Source organism: Chiloscyllium plagiosum, chromosome 18, assembly GCF_004010195.1.
Source record: "Chiloscyllium plagiosum isolate BGI_BamShark_2017 chromosome 18, ASM401019v2, whole genome shotgun sequence".
NCBI lineage: Eukaryota > Metazoa > Chordata > Chondrichthyes > Orectolobiformes > Hemiscylliidae > Chiloscyllium > Chiloscyllium plagiosum.
This window is the reverse complement of record NC_057727.1, coordinates 32,122,023-32,142,342: the sequence shown is the minus strand read 5'-3', so window position 1 is coordinate 32,142,342 and position 20,320 is coordinate 32,122,023. Positions and strand designations below refer to the sequence as shown.

The 20,320-nt window shown below is 40.2% G+C and overlaps 1 protein-coding gene across 1 annotated transcript in view; it reads left to right on the top strand.

The window, feature by feature from the left end:
- The window catches only part of arhgef3 (Rho guanine nucleotide exchange factor (GEF) 3), a 328,180-nt gene that overhangs the window by 108,025 nt on the left and 199,835 nt on the right, over nucleotides 1-20,320 (top strand). The window lies entirely within an intron of this gene.

The following is a 20,320-nucleotide window of genomic DNA, read 5'->3' as shown; positions in this document are numbered from 1 at the left end:
TGCTTACCTTTCAAATGGTGTTTCAAATCCTTTTCTTCCTCCTAAGTTGACTACAGTAAGGTAGTCAACTTAATATTACATGTATGATTTCAGATAAACCTGTATTTCTTTAATATTGCATTGGCCAACATTAATAGGACCCAACTTTTACACTTTCTGCAGAATGCTTTGACATAAGCCATCAAGCCAAAAGGTCAACAATTAAGTTTATGGCCATGCTCATTTATCTCTCTTTAATTTTGGGTCATGACAGGTCATTGATGTTCAAATTTGGGATTTACTCAGCAATGATACAACTGTGCTAAGAACAATAATCTTACGTTCCAAACGTCCAGGCTACATCAAAATTGGCAAAATGCAGCTGGATTGTCTGGGCATTGTGGGTCAGATAGCCAAGGATCAAGGATCCATGGGCAGAACATTTGGTACAACTACTTTCAACTATGAATTCAAGTTCTGAAATGAGGCTTGAACCCATAATCTTCTGACTTAGATTTAGGCACTACTTAAAGAGTGAAGCTGACACGTAAAATCAGACATGTTTTACAAAATCCAAGTGCAGTTGCCAACATACTTCTGTATTAACTCTCTCCATTGACTTCCAAATTACCTCTCTCGGATATTAATTGGTATAGTTAGGCTTTGGGTAACGGTGGGGAGAATAAACAGGATTTTTTCACTTCATGTAACCCATGTGAGAGATTGGGCACGTGAATACCTAATGAGATGTTAACCACAATAAATGAACAAGCTGACATCTTTTAGAAACATTTGCATAGATTCAGGTTAAGTAGGACATGACTAAATATATCTATGATTCATCTCAAGGTTGGATGGTGTATTAACCAAATATTTAGGTTCAAACGGGTGGAAAGTTACCAATGTCTTATGAGAGTTACTGCTTTCAGCAGGAAAGGAAAGAGAAGTGGGAATCATTTCCACTCTAACTAGATATTCCAACTAGATTTTAAATTACACAAATAGTTGACGTGCATATGATCATGTTAAAAACAACTCAGAGCAATGTTTTATTCTGCAACAAATAAACCAAAACTGGACTTAATGGGTGATATCTATACATTATAAATAAATATATTATGAAAGCTTAATCTTGCATATTCCCCAGCTTTTCATGGTAATGCCAAATAAGTATGATGAGTGAGAACTTTATAGTCTTAACTGTTGATCAGAGACAGTGGTGTCCTCTTCCTCCACTCTGCTTCATTCATATTTGATGTGAGCGTTATTCAATTGGCATGTTTATGGTTTCACTTGAATCTAGTCTACAACAATAGACCTTCGACACTTAGTAGGCCTTTGAAACTGAAAATGGGCTGAAATATTGTGAAACGTTTGTACTTTCAGTGCAACACTGCCACAGTTTGCAAAAAGAAGGATATTGTGAGAGCTGCGTTCTGATCTGTCGATTCCCTTGTTTGCTGATACCCTATCGTAACTCTTTCCACATGTTTAAAAAAAAACTCAGTAAATGATTCTTCACATTGGAGTTAGTTCTAGAAGTAGGGTCAGTATAAAATTGTTGCTGAGTTTGAATCTAGTCCAGGGCTGCATGACATCCATGTGAGGGTGATTATTGCAACACTAAGGAAATATAGATGCTTTAGGCACCACATGAAAGGATCTTTGTCTCTTCCTGTCACCGCAGTGGTGCCCATGAAAATCCTGAACTACAGCCAGTGAGGTTCTGAGAGGTTCTTTGAGGTTCTGAGACAGCAGCTGTTTTTGTGCATGTTTAAATGGAGCTTGTGCCACATGTTGTGCTAATGACACATGATGGGAGGGGAGTTACATTTTCTTCCTACCCTTTGGAAAAGGCGCTAGTTAATTTGAATCCAAGTTTATAGACAATCTACGAAAAGAAAAGCAACGCTCTTAAAAAAAACTCTCAAATTGTGAGTGTGAATGATGTATTTGAAGATGCGTTGATATATGTGCTACAAGTGCAATATCGAGAGAGATCTTTGCTTACACTGTAATTAGATATGTAATGAAGAAACCAAGACTACTGACTGGTCTGATAAGGCAGTATATTTGTTTGCTAGAAAGCATCTGGCATTAGACTGAATCATTTCTGCTTTTTACCTGAAGTGAAGTCTTTTGTATATGAGCAAAATACTTCAAATCTTCACTTTGAGGATCAAACTTCACCGAGTGCCTCTGTTCAGTGTAGCTTTTCATGTCAACGACTATTTTCTTTTAATCATACTCTAGTTAAAATTGGCAGAATCTTACAAGGAATGCTCCACCTGTGGAGTTGATTTGTTGCTGTGAAGTTGCATGAGGAAACATTAGACTTGACGGCCTGGAAATAAAGATGAAATGACAAAAGTGCACCAGAATATAAATCCAAGTAGCAACCTCCTCGTCGGGGAATTGAACCCCAGTCTCCTGCATGATAGGCGGGGATACTAACCACTATACTAACAAGGAAATGACCTGATGAAGGGCTTTTGCCTGAAATGTCGATTTTACTGTTCCTTGGATGTTGCCTGAACTGCTGTGCTTTTCCAGCATCACTCTACTCCAGAATCAGGTTTCCAGCATCTGCAGTCATTGTTTTTACCTGGAAATAAAGATGAAAATGTTCACTACTTCTACTGAGAAAATGTTATAGGTAAAGGAAATAATGGTGACCACTTTCATTTGATATGTGTGGTTGGCATACAGACTTTATCATTTGACTCATTTGTAGTTCAGTATTTTCCTCATATCTTGGTTTTCTCGCTCTCCATTTTACTCATTACATAGATTCTGCTAGTTTCTCCACAAAGTGCAAAGTTTGGTACTTATTGCTTTTGCCTTGCTAATTTGCCAACCCATGTGATTTCATTTGCAGACTGGTTTGTAGAAAGGCCCTTACCTGAAATATTAACTTGCTTATTCCATTGAGAAATTCTGACTAATCAACTGAATATTCCATTTTTTTTTAACTTGAGCAAATCTTTCCTATAAATAAACAAAATCCTTCTTTAAAAATCACACAACACCAGGTTATAGTCCAACAGGTTTAATTGGAAGCACTAGCTTTCAGAGCACTGCTCCTTCATCAGGTGGTTGTGGAGTACCACCTGACGAAGGAGTGGTGCTCCGAAAGCTAGTGCTTCCAATTAAACCTGTTGGACTATAACCTGGTATTGTGTGATTTTTAACTTTGTACACCCCAGTCCAACACCGGCATCTTCAAAAAATCCTTCTTATCCACTTTGTGAACTCCAAGTCAACCTTCACCTATTCTCGCTATTTATCTGCATCTTTTAATGAACTCTCTTAAAAGATGCAAGGCTCTTTTACAGAACATAATCTACCATAAACCAGTGTCTTATTTCATTATTGAAAACAATTCTTGTCTTAAGAAATACAGTGAAATATCAGTAATACATAAGAGGTCAAATTTTTCATCTAGTTGACAACCTCTCTCTGTACAGCTATATCTGGCCCTGGCATTATAATGTGCTGTGAGAAAGCCAAGGTGGTTTGTCAGATTTGGTGGACTAAGTGGTTGGTTTTTATGCTTTGCTGATCATGATCAAAAGGTTTGATCATATAAGGGAGAATTGCCTATTTTGATCGACAAATCTAAAACAGGATTGTTCGAAAGGAGTGAAAATGTACAAATAAATTGAAAACTGTGTGGGGTCCAAATTTATGGCTGCAAGAAAGTCCTACCTCAAGACTGAGCTGCAGTAAGAAGCTTCAGGCTTGAAGGTGGAATTCAGACAAATCTCGATTTCACTTTTTTCTTCTTGGAACTGAGTCAATGATCTCCATTGACTCTTTAGCATGATCTGCTCCCTCCAACTCTTTTTGTTTTGTACATTCAATTGGAAGAGGAATGAGATACTTTAATGAACACTAAGAACAGGAGGCCTAACCCCTGCTTCATTATTTCTATCTCTGTGTTGGATCCCCAGATTGGTCTCACTCTTGGCAAGAAATTTTGCAGCAATATTAAAGGACAGACGCCTAGGATAACAGGTCTCCTCGCTTTTTCCCTCTTCTGTTTGAGAAACTGTGTCTGATTTATAGGAATTCATATTATTTTTTATGTTACATGAAAGAACTGGATTTTGTGCAGTTTAAAGTATTTTTGGATGACGCATTAATCTGGTTTCATCTGGTTTAATCACAACCATTAATTATTGGTTACAGCAGATGTGATCAAATGAGTACTTCCTGGATATAATTGATGTTGGCTCATTCATTATATTACAACACTTGTTAATGCAGAAACGTCTCAATTCAATGCTACATATTGCTGAATGAAGTGAGATGAGCAGCAGAGTTGTTGAAAGTCAGCAAACTAACAATGCTCCTTACTCTCCTGAAATTGTGTTCAACATTTTTAAACTCTATTTGACATGTTTACAAATGGGATTAATGTGGATTTCACCAGTTTCCTCATTTCCTCTCTCCCCCCCGCCACCTTATCCCAGTCCCAAGCCTCCAACTCAGCATCGCCCTCTTGACCTGTCCATCGTCTTTCTCACCTATCCGCTCCACCCTCCTCTCCGACCTCTCACCTCTCCCACCTTCAGCTACCTATTACATTCTCAACTTCCTTTCTGCCAGCCCCATCCCCCTCCCATTTATCTCTCAGCACCCCGGCTCACAAGCCTCATTCCTGATGAATGGCTTTTGCCCGAAACGGTGATTCTCCTACTCCTCAGATGCTGCCTGACCTGCTGTGCTTTTCCAGCACCACACTCTCGACTCTGATCTCCAGCATCTGCAGTCCTCACTTTCTCCTCCTTCATGTTTAGAAACCTGTGTAGCTGCACCTATTCCTGAGCCATACATTGTCTGAACACCACAACCAGTTGAGTTAGAATTAGATTTTATTGTCACATGTACTCAAGTACTCAATTAGATGAAAAATGGACAGTCACCATTCTTCGGCATCATCTTGATCACGAAACCAAAATCTCAGAAAAAAACCAGCAAAAATAAAAGAAAATCAAAACATTAGAAAAACATCCAGATCTCAAAGTCTCAGACTTTTTCCATAAATGTGTTTGGAACCACTGATGCAGACGACTGGGCCTATCCACACCTGAAGCCTTGGTCAGCCTGCGAGACTCACAGCGTTTGCTGGGAGGAGAATCCTTTTCCTGTCGCTGCTTCTGATCACTGGAAGAGCTTTGCCACAGTTGCCACAACCGCCAGCCCTGAATACCAGGAGGGCATCCTTACTACCACCTCCAGTCACCAGGAGGAGCCTCATTTGCAGCCACTCCCACCTCAGACCACTGGGACACTACCACCATTCCACGCACAGTCCTCTCTCACTGCTGTGCCAATTAACCCACCACAAAAGGCTTTAAAGAAAAGAAAAACAAGAGAAAATAAAAGAAAAAGAGCAGAAGTTAAAACTAAACAAAAGAAAGAAAGCAGACAGGAGTGTTCAAGCCCTGAGCTCAGGAGCCCGCTCACAGCCTTGCTCCTCTGTCATCATCATCACCTCAATTCTTCCTATACTTACTTAAAACTAAAGGATTTGAGTTGTGTTCAAACATTCCTCTCACTACAGGACAATGACATTTTTAAGTCAGGTAGGTAAGCCCTGATTTTAACTTGGAGCCAGAAATCAGTCAGATGGAGGCTGAAGCCAGTAGAAAACTGTTCTGACCTGAGCAATGTAATGCCTGAATTATTGTAAATCCTGACCACTGCCCGCATGTCTTAAGATGGCCACCAAAACTCTGAGTAGTGTCAATTGGCCAATGGGCAGAAGCAAAAGACCATGCAGGAAGCTATGTTAGGAGAATAAAGATGCCCTCTATGGAACTCATGCACTGAAGATATTTGGGAGGGACCTTATGATTTGCATAGGGTGGTGAGTGGAGGCAATAATCCATATCAGCAGGCACCTAAGTTTTTTTTGTGGAGAGTAAGAGAGCACTCTTGTGCCTCTGGCCTTACAAGGGACTTATTAAATAATTTGCTGTTTGGGCCCAATCTGGCCTCAACTCCTCTTGCACATAATATCACAAGACAGGAAGATCACAGTTTCAGCTTAAAGTGGTAAATACTGGCTGTGCTTTTCCAGCGCTGCACTTTTTGACTCTGATCTCCAGCACCTGCAGTCCTCCCTTTCTCCCTGTATCATGCTATATTCATGTCTGTTTTATGTATAACTTGGAAGGCTTATTTAAAACTGTTGTAAATATGATAAGTTACTAAACAAACTTATTCTCACAACAAAGCAGAAGTATCAATCACATTGACTTTTTTTGCTAAAGTTGATCAAATGTTTTTAAAATCTATCTAAAGGATTGTCACACTTTCTAGCAAAATGTACTATTCAAAATTTTATGTGGAATTATTATCAAACTCTTTTTCAGCTTTCATTTGGATTTCAATTTAAATCTGTCTAGTTCTGTATTTGCTGTCTATTTCTTTCTTTTATAGTTTTCTTAGTAGCAGAGTTGATTGGTGTTGTCAGACATTGGTACTGTAAATGTGAGTATTCTAGTTGAAAACTTAACCAAAAACAAAATAGAAAGCACAAGGACATCTATCTCCTTTTCTTTCCATGTTAATTCCTGTGATTGTATTAGACAAGAAAACAAAATCTTGCTCCATTGACTATAAACAGAGATGAGAGTTTGATGGGTCTGTACCTTAATGGAACAAAAGAAAATGTTTAGGAATTACACCCAAGAGGGAACTCAATAATGTTTTTGTTTCAGACTGAATGTCATGATGCAGATCAATACATCAAACTTCTCAAATTTAGAATTTTTAACAGAAGCAAATGCCAAGGCCCAATGTTGCTGTATTTCTGTATTCGTAAAAATTGTTCTTGTCCACTATTGAGTGACTGTGAAGCTGACAAACTCTTAACAGCTACAAGATTAATTGATCTAAACCTCCATCCTACATTTCTATCATCTTATTAATGTTATAAAGGCAGTATTCTGATGGAAAAAATGTCCTTCTTTATTGCTATACTATTGATCAAAATATTAAATTATTATGCACATTTACATTCAAATGCCACATTCAATGCTGCACTGCAGTCAAATATTCAGTAAAAATGTTCTGATTCATCATTTATATGGAGAGCTGTAGCAAATGTGCTTGTTGAAGTTCTGGAACTTAGAATCCAAAAGTGTGATTATTTCAAAATCCTGGAACCAGAAGATATAACAGAGCAGTAACAGGTGTCTCTGAGTAAGATCCAAATATTTTAGATTGATTTAGTTTGAATTAGATTGGGAAAAATTAACCTGAATCAGTGCCAAACAAAGCTATGGAAAGGGTTGGGAAAAAACTGAAACGGTTGCCTTTTCTGACTATAATGGGTTTTTTTTAAATGAAGATGTGTGTATTTAAAAGCCTTGGTATTTTATATGGTAAATTTAAATTTTAAACAGGAGCAAGTGTTTATGCGTTTATTCAGTCCTAAAGTCTGACCATTATACTGTGGACACACACGCTAGGACACACATGTGGATGAGTGTACACACATGCAGATACAGACACACTCGGGCAGACACCCCGTGCACATGCGGACACGCACAGACACACGCTTGCATGGACACACACGGACAGACATACACATTAAAGTTCAAGAGACTAGAGCACTTTTATAAGTTATAAACAAAAGAGTAGTTATTAGCTAATGTGTTTGGTTTATTGTAGAAAAAGCTGTCTTTCTGGATGATTTGAAGGTGGCATTTTCACTCCAAAAATGTAGTTTATGTGGTTTTGACAGCCTTGGATTGCAGTATTCTGCTGAAGCAATGAATGTTCAGCAGTAAATGATGGTAGTTTCCTTACCAGGCGATCAGGTTTCATTACAGGGGACTTCGCTTAGAAGTTGGTCTGAAAGACTTTTGCAGATGTGGCAGCCTTCAAAAAAAGGTATTGCTGTAATTGCCTAGGTCTGTGGTTGATATTCTGAAGTGCTGTACTTTGCAGAATGGCTGTATCTATCTGGTTCCTTGGATAATAAAGGATTTTGGTATCAAAGGCCAATGTCACTTAAATATTGATCGTTACCGCCTACCCAGAATGGCTTTAGTTGAAAAGCTATTGCTATCCGATGGATAACTGGATTTGTGTCATTCTCTTTTGTGAAGGTCTGGAAGCCTATTTATTCTGAAACAAATCAGAAACAATGGCTGATGTCAAATGACAGGAGGTCTGCATCATTGAAGGATTGAATTCCTGAAAAGAGTAGTTCAGTTCAGAGCATTTTGAAAGCATGAAGTAGTTTGTGTTGAATTTGCAGAATCTTGTTCATCTCAGTTCCAGAAGCTTCCATACAAACTTAATTCATTTTTTAAGTAATGAATAGAATATACCTTCGCTGGAACTGGGCATACAAGAGAAAAAAGTAATCAAGTGAAAACGAAATGGCCACTCGTACAGCAGTGAATGCACAGGTGAAGGCTATGATGAATTCAGGATATGATGATGTTGTACAGGCCTTAGCAAACAGAAGTGCAGACTGACATTCAGTAGCTTTCTAAAAGACACCTCTGAAGAGAAAAGATACATCCTTTTGTGGGCCGATGAGGACAAGTCAATTTCTTAATAGCTGGGAGATGGGTCAAAATGTCAGATAAGCACTTTTGTCAAAAAAAGCATGCAACTTCAATCAAAGTCAGATCATCAAACCTGCTGATAAATATCAGGCAGGACCTCAGTCAGATTGCTGACCACTTCTTACCAAAATTGAGAAATGCAGCCAGTGAAAGTAAGTCAGTTCATCTGGAGTTCTACATGACATCAAGTTTAAAATTATTTATTGAAAAGACCAGATTCACAGTATCACAGGCTATCAGCACTGCCAGAGCACAAGTAGAAATTAAAGCACTGATGACAAACATGACTAACCTTCAGTTAAGTCAAGAGTAAGGCAGCAGGGTTGATGAAGTGAAAGGGTATCAAAGGAATGCACACCAGACAGGGAGAAGATACATTAGTACTGTGGATGCTACACAACTTCACAGACAGAAGGGAATCAAATGCAGAGGTCGGGGCAAGTCCTGAAAAAGGATGCGCAGAGCAGAGAAATAAAATGGTAAACAAGTTAACAGAAACTGAGCAACTCAGTGAATGAAAATACACCAAAATATTCATATCCTGGAAGATGATAACGAGTTTGAGAACATAGTAGATATTGGAACTATATATTGCGTGAAATATGGGATGCTTTCCTTCATTGGGTGAGGTATTGAATGCATCGGTAGAGATGTAATGTTCGAACTGTGTGAATGCTGGTTAGACCACAGCTTTGTGGTCACCATGTTACAGAAAGGACATAATTGCACTGGAGAAAGCACAGAGGAGATTTACAAAATTTTGCCAGGGCTTGAACATTACTGGTATTAGGAAAGATTGGATATGCTAGGGTTGTTTCCTTAGTGCAGACAAATTTATTGTACTATGTAGCTGACTTCACCAACCCCTGGACTACAGTGCAGTAACTGCCAGCAACACTAGGCACAGGCTTTTGATGTCCTGCTACCTTCTGTCTTTGTGACAAGCGCCTCCTGTAGGATAGTTAAAAGCATTGGGGGAAGATTAACAATGAAGATCTCACGTGGCACCGAACAGCTCATGTAAGAGATCTTGTGGGATCACCCAGAGGGGATTTTAACATTATGTGTGCAAGCTATGAAGTACTAGGGAGAAGGGAGTAGAAAGAATTCATTAGAATGGTAGGAGACTGCTTGGAGTATAAACACAAGTACAGATAAATTAGGCAGAATGGCCAACTTCAGCGCAGTGGATTCTTTAAAGAATTTGCATTTATAAAGTAGTTTAAAAATAATTAGATCTGGACTCAGATCTCCCTAAACCATAATGTTAATCAGAAAATCAAGTAGCTTTAATTTTTCAGCTCTTAATGCAATTGTTTATGAGCAGGACTTCAAAGAAAGGGATGAACATATGGTTGCTATGCGATCATGTCTAAACTCACTGAGCTGCATTCTAATCTCACCATACTCCCTATACATATACCTGTTCACATATCTGAAAACAGCCAGTGTAAGATAATTCATGGAATGCTGGTAGTGACAACACTGTGAAGTCCCAAGTTCTGCCTCCTTGGGCCTAACTAATTGCTTGCAATTTCAGAATGTTTTGCTGAATTCATGTTTTACTTCCTGAGGCTCAACTGCCCCGACTTGATAATTGTGCATTGAGCTTCTGAATTCCATGTAAATGTCAGCCAGTACGAGTAAGATGATCTCTCTGCACATCTCTTGACACCTTTGAAGGACGAATGAAAGCACATTGCTGTCTCCTTATGAGTTGCAACCCAAAATTGTCCCATTTTACAAGCCATTCATCCTGCTTATCGTGCCTTATACTAATTTTGTTTTTGCCCTCACCATTTCCCTGAACTTTCCCTGGGGACTCTGCCAATAGGTAAACTATCATTCTCCATTCACTTGTAAATAAGACAGTTGCTACTCCTGAGCTTGTTGTCTATGATCACATCAACATGATGAGCCCGTCAAAAATATGACTCTAAGGAATGTTAACACCTTCCACTGCTTTTCTTGTAGAAGTGAGGTGACACTTATCAACAAATCAAACCAACGTAACTCTGACTCTGCTGGCAGCTCAAATGCTGCCAAATCACTCCTCCATTTCTTAATTGCTTGTAGATTTGACTTTTCCAATGCATTCCTGGCTGGAATCTCACATTCTACCCTGTGAAAACTTAATCCCCCAAACCTCTTTGTCTATGTTCTAACTCATTCCATGTTCTGTTCACCCACCATCACTGTGCTCCCTTCCCTACTTTGACTACTAGTTAAGCAATGTTTAAATTATTTAAAATACTCATCATTGTTTTTAAAACCACCTATGGCCATCCTCTCTTCCTATCCCTCTAACATCTTCTAGCACTGCAACCAGACAAATTGCTCTGTACTAAAGATAGAAAAGTAAATTTGTTTAAATTTGTTGGCAGTAGCCCGAGAACTGGGGCTCCGTATGGTTCATATTAGCATAGAATATACACTGGGCAGTTCCCACTTTGGACAGAATTAGGTTATTCCAGTGCACGTTATATCCAACATTGTGCACACTTTCAAGTGTTTTTCCTCCACCTGTGTATTTCTGCTCAGATGTATTTACATTTCACCCAATGCAGAACCTACCATCTAATCACGCAATTACGCACACCGCTTGTAAACTATTTTTTTTCAGAATAGATTTTCTTTAAAAATATTCCATGATATATAAAAAAAATAACTTATCTGAAAATTGGTTTTGCAGAAAAGATTTTAGATCATTATCAATCCTGTTAGTTATTGAAAATGTTATTGAATTATTTTCTTGTTTGATTGAGATACAGTAATCAGTGACTGCGTACATTAAAAATAAGCTTATTCAAACCTTTTGAAAATGTCCTTTCAGTGTTCTTCCAAAAATTCTAATTTACATTTTGGCAGCTCCTTAAAGATCTGCAAATGAGCACAGATTTTGGAAACTCCTAATGGGTCTGGGTGTGGGCACATATGGGTGGGCCCTACTTGATGGAGGCAATATTTTTTAAACTAGCACAAAAAAAAAGTTGCTGAAACCCAATCTTGGCTGAACACTATATGTGCTTAAATTCATCAGTCTTTTACAACGACTCTCTGGCCATTACTCGAAGAATTTAGCACAATTGAACAAAAATTACAGGCCAATATATTTAAATGTTTGCTCTTGATGAAAACTATTGATGCTGTTTGGATAGGAATATTTTCTGAATTACTTTCCCATTATATTCTCTTCACATAGAACACTGAAAATGCTGAGGGACGGAATAGGAATGTGCTTCCCCAGAAAAACAATCCTCAGTTAGTTCCTTAAAATGTATAGTATAGATCTTAATGCTACATTTAAATTGACCCGTGAAGAAAGATAATCTTAAATACTTGAATGCTGAGGAACATAGCTTGTACACTGAAGCTCAAAAGTTGTTGCATCCAGAAAGCACAATTAGATGTGCTTAACTTGATTTGGCACTCAACCGAGTGATATACTAGATAATAAACATGAGATCATACACACACTTTGTGCCTAATTGGAAAAGATATCCTGATTCTGAGTAGGTGCCAAAATAGATATGTGCAGGAAGGAAATTCTGGCTAGAGAGAGTGAGAACAGGACAGGTTAGAAGGATATGTCATTTATACATGCACTGCAGGAAGTCTTATGATGCTGTGGTAACGTCACTAGGCCAGAAGCTCTGGGTTTGATGGTGAGTTTGTTTCATAGCCAGGCAGTTTGATTATCAGCCTGTAAACTTTTCTAATGCAGCCTGATGCAAACTCTAAGCATGAGAGCCTCTCCTGGTTCGGCACCATAGAAGGCAGTTACAGTACTTCTCCCACAATCACGGACTTGGCCCATAGCCTCAAATGCTTTGGCATTGCAAGTGTACATCTAATTACTTGTACATCCACAGACTTGCCTACTGAACATTCATTTTCCTCATTCAGGTAATTAATATAAAGTGTAAATAATTGTGGGCCCAGCACTGATCTCTGTGGCACCTGAAAATGCCTCCTTGTCTCAAGTCTGTTTTTCTATTCATTAGCCAGTCCTCTATCCATGTTGATGTACTATATCCAACACTTGGCTCTTATATAATTAAATAGCCTAATGTTTGGTCCTTTCTCAAATGACTTCTGAAAATCCAAACATATTACATCCAATGCTTCTCCTTTACCGTTTCTGCTTGAAATTTTGGACTACCTCTATTGGGTAGTCTGACTTCATACTGGATTATTGCACAGAGAGTCAGTATAGACTTGATGGGCTGCATGGCCTCCTTCTATTCTGCAAATTAATGAACATGTCGAATGATTTAGTCATTACATGACTTGCTTAAGAGAAGTCTATGAGAGATTTATATTGATAATTCCAAAACAAATCAGCTGTAAATGCATATTCTTCTATGTCTATTTAATTTGGGTTCAATTTAAATCCTGAATCTCAGAATTTTAAAAATTGCATTCTAATGTGCTGCCGCACTGCATATCCTAAAAGTTGCCATTTTAGGAATGCATGCATGATGACTGTTGTCCAAATCTGAACTCCAAGTTCTTTTTTTTAAAAGCTTTCTTCAAATTACACAAAGGATTTGATATGTACAAATAGTTTTGACCAGCAATTTAATACATTTCATTATTTGTGCTTCTTATTTGTTCTGCATTACATTCCCAGCATTTAAAAACACCATTGGTCTCTTCATGGGGAATGAATATTGTACTATGTAAAAATGTTGTGGTGCGGGTTTTGTTTCATGTCCATCTATCTCTTCATAAAGATTTGATATCTAACAGTGTAGCACTAGGTTATAGCTAATTATTTGCTCCATTTAATTTGCTAAAATTTGGCCCTTTCAAATGTTTAATGCACAGGTTTGATAGGTAGTATTCTGTTAACTAAAGTTATGGGAAATAGCTACTGAAAACTAATGGCAAAGAAAATTGCATTTTATTTGTTGAACTTTTTTTCGCCTCAGAAACCAAATCATATAATTTCATAAGCCTAGACTGGCAAGAATTGTTCCTATGCTTTTTTCTAACATTTCCCATTGTTTTGCATCTTTGACTGGCAGCAGTTTCTTGTAACAGTTATCTCTCTTTAAAGTTGGATAGACATGCCCGAACTGCTGACAGTCATGTTACCTCATCTGTTCATTTCTGAATTTAAGACACACTTTCTAAGTAAAATATAATATTTTGGTGTCATTGTCTTTGCTTAGTGACCATCAGGTTTCCAGCATCCTCCTGTATGGTGCTTCCCCCGCCCAAGTAGCTATTCTTGTGCCTTTGCTTCATTTGTAGACTTTGTTGCGTTGGACGTTTCCTGTCAACCTGTTTCCTCCAGGGTTCAAAAGCCTCACTTTGTACAAACCGTGTATGAGGTCTTGTGGAAAAAGTGATAAATATCATGAGCCATATATGGCAGCTACTGCTGAAGGGAAAAGGAGTTCCCTCAGACTATGGCTTTGTTCCAGAATAACTAGATAAACCTTAAATTTGTCATCAATGGTTAGCTCTTGAAGTACTAAATCTTAGCGGTAAAATCCTCTAGAATATCAGGGGTTGTCAGTGAAATGAACATGTTGCCCCAGAAGAGAAATAGAATTCCTGGTCATTTTTCAATGGAAGCAAGCTGGTTGGTAAAAACCATTAAATGCATTCAGCCTTAAGTTCGAGTATTCTTGTTCTGTATGCATCTGCCTTTGTGTTGAAAAAACAAAACATTCAAAGAAACAAGATTTCAGTACCACAAAGGATCTCCTGTCCCATCTCAGTAAGTTACTGTTGGAATTTTTCTAAACTACTTCAGTAACTACCACTCCAGGTGGATTTATTTTGGATTATTGACCTGTTTGCCTTGTTAATATATTTAAGGCTACTTATGACTTGGATGTGCAGGTGTTGGACTGGGGTGGACAAAGTTAAAAATCACACAACACCAGTTTATAGTCACAACAGGTTTATTTGGAAGCACTAGCTTTGGAAACTTTCCAATGGAGGAGCAGCCCTCCGAAAGCTAGTGCTTAAAATAAACCTGTTTGACTATAACCTAGTGTTGTGTGATTTCTAACTAAGGCGACTTATGAGTGGAAAGTTCAACCAGATTGTTGAAGTTGTGCCGAGGTCACTGGAAGGAGCACTAGACTAAAAGCAGTGGGCTAAATTGATTACACTAAAGGAGTTGATTCTTCCCAAGAGTCAAGTAAGGAACGATCAGTCTATCGTACTTTTAACAATCTGTTTTGTCTTTGTACTGCTATTTTGTACAATTAAAGTGAAGTAATGTGTGATGTTGGAGAGCGTTTACTCAGTTTTGGATGCACTCTCTCATCTTTTCCGACCAAATCAGGTAGCTTCAGTGAAGATGGAGTGTTGTTAATTTCAGTCTGCTGAGTGGAGTCAAAACTGATCAAAATGATCAACCAATTCTTCTTTCTTCGAATAATCTGGACCTGAATTCCCCAATTATTGTAATACATCAATACCTTCTCAAGGGTTTTCTAATGAAAATCAACAAAAGGTTTAAAAGATATCAGATTGGCCAGTTTCAAAAATCATCTGCAGTGCTTTTATGACAGTGGGAAAAATCTAATAAGGAACTGAATGATGTGGGCGAAAGTGAGAAATGTGTCAGAATCATGTGAGAAGTCCAAAGAGGCCTATCTCAATGTCAAGAGCAACTTAATGTATCTTTTAACAACGTTTCAGGTGTTGATGTGAGATTGTCACTAGGCAATGGCAAGTTGTTAGTGTGGGGGATTATTGCGTGTTAATTACCTTATTAACTGCACATCTCTCCTCATTCTACCACAAAATAACTAGACACTGAGAATTCTTGGGCATGAAAATTAGGACAGATACCTGGCAACTTCACTCATTGCTGGTTCCTAAGGACCTCTGTTGGACACAAGCCACTGACATCTAAGGGGACACAGGACAGGTACCAGCCACACATACCCACATTCATGGATATAAATAGACAAAGTCTTTTCCCTGGGGTGGGGGAGTCCAGAACTAGAGGGCATAGGTTTAGGGTGAGAGGGGAAAGATATAAAAGAGACCTAAGGGGCAACGTTTTCACACAGAGGATGGTACGTGTATGGAATGAGCTGCCAGAGGATGTGGTGGAGGCTGGTAGAATTGCAACATTTAAGAAGCATTTGGATGGGTATATGAATAGGAAGGGTTTGGAGGGATACGGGCCGGGTGCTGGCAAGTTGGGTTGGGATATCTGGTCGGCATGGACAGGCTAGATCGAAGGGTCTTTTTCCATTCTGTACATCTCTATAACTCTATGACTCTCATGGCACTTTGTGGACCACTTGTAGAACACTTAGGAAGCACAGGTTGGCATTTCAGGGCACACCAACAACTCCAGCTGAAAGACTGCTGCAGGGACACTTTGCACATGGCACAGGCACCCAGCACAGGGACTAGACCGGGCTGCAGTTCAGGGCTATTTGTTTGCTCTCTTAGCACTAACTCAGTTCGCACCAACCTGGAACCTCATATGATCCATGCCTTGCCTTGTCATGCTGGGCCTATTAGTGCAGTGACACGGCCAGGCAGTTTGCCTTGCTGGTTGGCTGTCTGCAGTTTAAGGGGTGGGTGTCTTGCTATATGGCAATGTGCTGCATCAATCCCTGCTCCACGTGCCAGTAGCTGCATGTACAATAAGCAGGCAGCCATTTCTCAAAGTTTTAGGCGAGTAGTCGTCATTGAAGTCCATGGAGGCACCTGTCAATCAGAGGCAGGCTCATGTTGATGGGTGGAGACCTGGGCAGGTGTAAATTCTGTGGGGTTCATGTATGGGCTATCAGGGAGGAGATCTGGATGGTTGGGACCTCACCCACACATACTGGCAGAAGTTGGAACCTGTCGCCCACATCACACTTGCTATCACCTTCTTTCATTACTGGAAATTGAAACTACACAATGTGAAAGAAAACGGCCATGACCATACTCAGAGTGGGTGGGGTAAGTGCCTCATCGTGTGTGAGGGTTAAAGAAGCAAGACCTACTGATGTGAGGCCCTTCAAAGGGTAAGATCCTTACACACACACACACACACACACACACACACACACATACGCAGCTGTTCGCTTACTCTGTACAGGACACAGACCTGACGAGTCTGTCAGCCTTGCCCATCTTCCAGTTGTTGGTGATCATTCCATTCAGCAGCAACATTTTTGTACATCTAGGCCATGGAAAGAATGGGGATGTTTGACCAGTAGTGCCACCAGAACCTATGGCCCTACATACACCTTGTTCATCTTGCTTTCACAAACTCCAGAAGGCACTGAACGCAGCCTCATGGTACATCCTGTATGGACAGACAGGCATCGTGCTGTGACATTTATATTCAGGACTACTCACAGAGAGTCAAATAAGTAAATGTAAAGGAAACCCAGTAAAATGTATCCAAATGTGATACTTTATATATAAAATGCTCTGTCACCCATGCCACCAAAGTGCCCACAAACTTCTTTTTCTTTGCCTCCCACTGCATCATAGTTTAATCACTGGTTCTTTAGCTTGTGTGGAGGGAGCCTGTTATTTAGCTTGTGTGGAGGGAGGTTAGTTGGGTAAACTCAACTTCGACTTCCAAGAATTGGAAGCGGCAGGCTTAGAGGAGGTGGAGGGTCCTGAGTGGAGAATTCTGAAGGGCCTGTGAATGATTCCTTCTCTGGCTGATTGCCACCTTGCACTGTGTCTCCTTGTGAGGGAGGGGCACCTAGGGTACATACCAGGTTCCCCATGCTCCTGTCACCATCGCTTCAGTCCTGAGGACTAATCTGCAGCAGACTCTGAAGGTGCTAGACCTGGCTCTCCATGGCAACCGCCATCCTGTTCAGCTGAGTCCCAACAGATAGCTACACTCCTGTAGTCATTAGGTAACAAAGGCTGCTGCAGCCCTCATATCTCCCTGCTGCACCTGACCTTGGCTGCACATGTGGACAAAGTCCCTGATTGTCATCACCGCAGGATTCTCTCCTGCCTGGGACTGAGCAGGTGCCTGGTCTCTGGCTTGTCTCAAAGTGCCAGTGGCTGGGACGTTTCTTCTTCTGCGAGCTGCAGAGGTATCACAGTGAGATACTCACCAGCTTGGGCTCCCAAGCTTCCCAAACCTGACATTCCCACCAAGGTCATAGAGTCATAGAGATGTACAGCATGGAAACAGACCCTTCGGTCCAACCTGTCCATGCCGACCAGATATCCCAACCCAATCTAGTAGTCCCACCTGCCAGCACCCGGCCCATATCCCTCCAAACCCTTCCTATTCATATACCCATCCAAATGCCTCTTAAATGTTGCAATTGTACCAGCCTCCACCACATCCTTTGGCAGCTCATTCCATAACGTACCACCCTCTGCATGAAAATGTTGCCCCTGAGGTCTCTTTTACATCTTTCCCTTCTCACCTTAAATCTATGCTCTCTAGTTCTGGACTCCCTGATCCCAGGGAAAAGACTTTGTCTATTTATCCTATCCATGCCCCTCATAATTTTGTAAACTTCTATAAGGTCACCCTGCAGCCTCCGACACTCCAGGGAAACAGCCCCAGCCTGTTCAGCCTCTCCCTATAGCTCAAATCCTCCAACCTTGGCAACATCCTTGTAAATCTTTTCTGAACCCTTTCAAGTTTCACAACATCTTTCCGATAGGAAGGAGACCAGAATTGCACGCAATATTCCAACAGTGGCCTAACTAATGTCCTGTACAGCCGCAACATGACCTCCCAACTCCTGTACTCAATACTCTGACCAATAAAGGAAAGCATACCAAACGCCTTCTTCACTATCCTATCTACCTGCGACTCCACTTTCAAGTAGCTATGAACCTGCAGTCCAAGGTCTCTTTGTTCAGCAACACTCTCTAGGATCTTACCATTAAGTGTATAAGTCCTGCTGAGATTTGCTTCCCAAAATTCAGCACCTTGCATTTATCTGAATTAAACTCCATCTGCCACTTCTCAGCCCATTGGCCCATCTATTAATATCTGAGCTGGTAGGAGGGTTGAAAGACGTAACTTTGCTGATACTTCACCTGTGATGTTGGTACTCTCACCTCAGAGCACAGGCAGGTAACTTCTGGTGGAGCTGGCCATTTCTCCAGTCCTGGATATCTGATTACATTTAAGACTCAAACACTTGGAGTTAATGTGGTATTGTAGTGGAATGAAGAGTGGGAACTACTCTACTGGTGGGACATGAATGTGTTGGCATCTCCACAGGAGTTGTCGCTGGTCTTCTCCTGTGGGGGGCCTGCATTCTCTCCTTGTAGGGGCCTAATGTTGGGCACCTCTACAGCAATCTGAGACCTTTTTTGCCCTATTTGTAGACTATCGATTCCGGTGTGAGAGAAAGGAGGGATTGAATGAGCTGCAGGTAGGTGGGTGAGTGAGGAGGGAGTGCAAAGGGCACTCAGGGTTACTGATGGAGATGGTTTGAGGTGTGATTGTGAATGAGTGAGGGAGGAAGTTGTAGGCAATAGTGAGAGTGTAGATAATTCTACATAACTGCTTCTAACCTTCTTACGTTGTGCATGCACAAAACAAAGATCACCAAGAGGAGAAAATATACGTTAGGAAACAGCAGAAATAAACTCAAATACATAAATTGAAAGTGAGCCTTGGTGGGAGGTGAGTGCATTACCAGGGATTAGATAAATACGAGGCTGCCTTGGCCTAGTGGAGAAAGCCATTCACCATCTTGTGCCACTGCTGGACATTTCAAAGGACCATGGAAGACCATTCAGATCCAAGTGGAGACTTTGGACCAGGCTGCCAGAGTCCGGTGATGTGGCTTCCACTCCCTGTCCTCCAAGTAGAGGATAACCTTCCTCTGCACCACCTCATTCAACAACACCTCCAGGCCCCTAGCAGAAGATCATGGTGCTTTTTCACCTTTCCCTGACATCTTCTGATTGTCTGTCATCGAACAGGGCAACTTACGAGTGCCGGTGCTCATCTGGGTGAACAGCAACCTTTTAAAGATGGTGCAGGTAACAGGGATTCTGGGCTTTTTGCAGATATCCAGTGAGTGGCAAGTTTATCCAGGGAGAATTGGGTGGGGAAGACACTATTTAGGTAGGGGAGGTAGTTAAGATACAGTGAGTGATCTTGGTAGGCCTCACAATGAGAAGTCTTCCAAAATGACTCAATGAAACTGACATTTGGCCCAAAAAGCAAGATTCAGTCCAACATATCCAATATCTGTTATAAATTGAGAATCATACAGATAATCTTGATACTATTTTGCATATAATTTCTTTGATTGCTCTGCATATTATTATCCTTCAGATATTCTTCCAAGTACTTAACATGATGATTATGCTAATTTTATTCAATACAGATAATTTTCTGTTTGACCTGATTACATCAACTCTGGTAACTGCAGTTTAGATTTGAAGGAAGTTAAATGGTTGAATGATTATCGAGTGCTATAATTATAATGAGCTCATAACTCTACATAACTGCTTCTAAATGTATTACCTTCTGACATTGTGCATGCACAAAACAGGAAGATTATCATTAAGAGGAAATATATGCCAGGAAACAACCGAAATAAAAACAAATACATAAATTGAAAGTGAGCTGGAACTGACCTGCTGTCATAAAGATGCCAAATAGACTTGGAACAAGAAGACAGCAAGTGACCAGCAAGTACTAATGATGGCGGTGAGCCCATACCTACAGCAACACTGTAACAGTGCCAGAGTATTAAAAGAGGAAACACTGCTGTTAGTCAGCAACAACAGGCATTCCTGCCATCTGCATCTTCCCC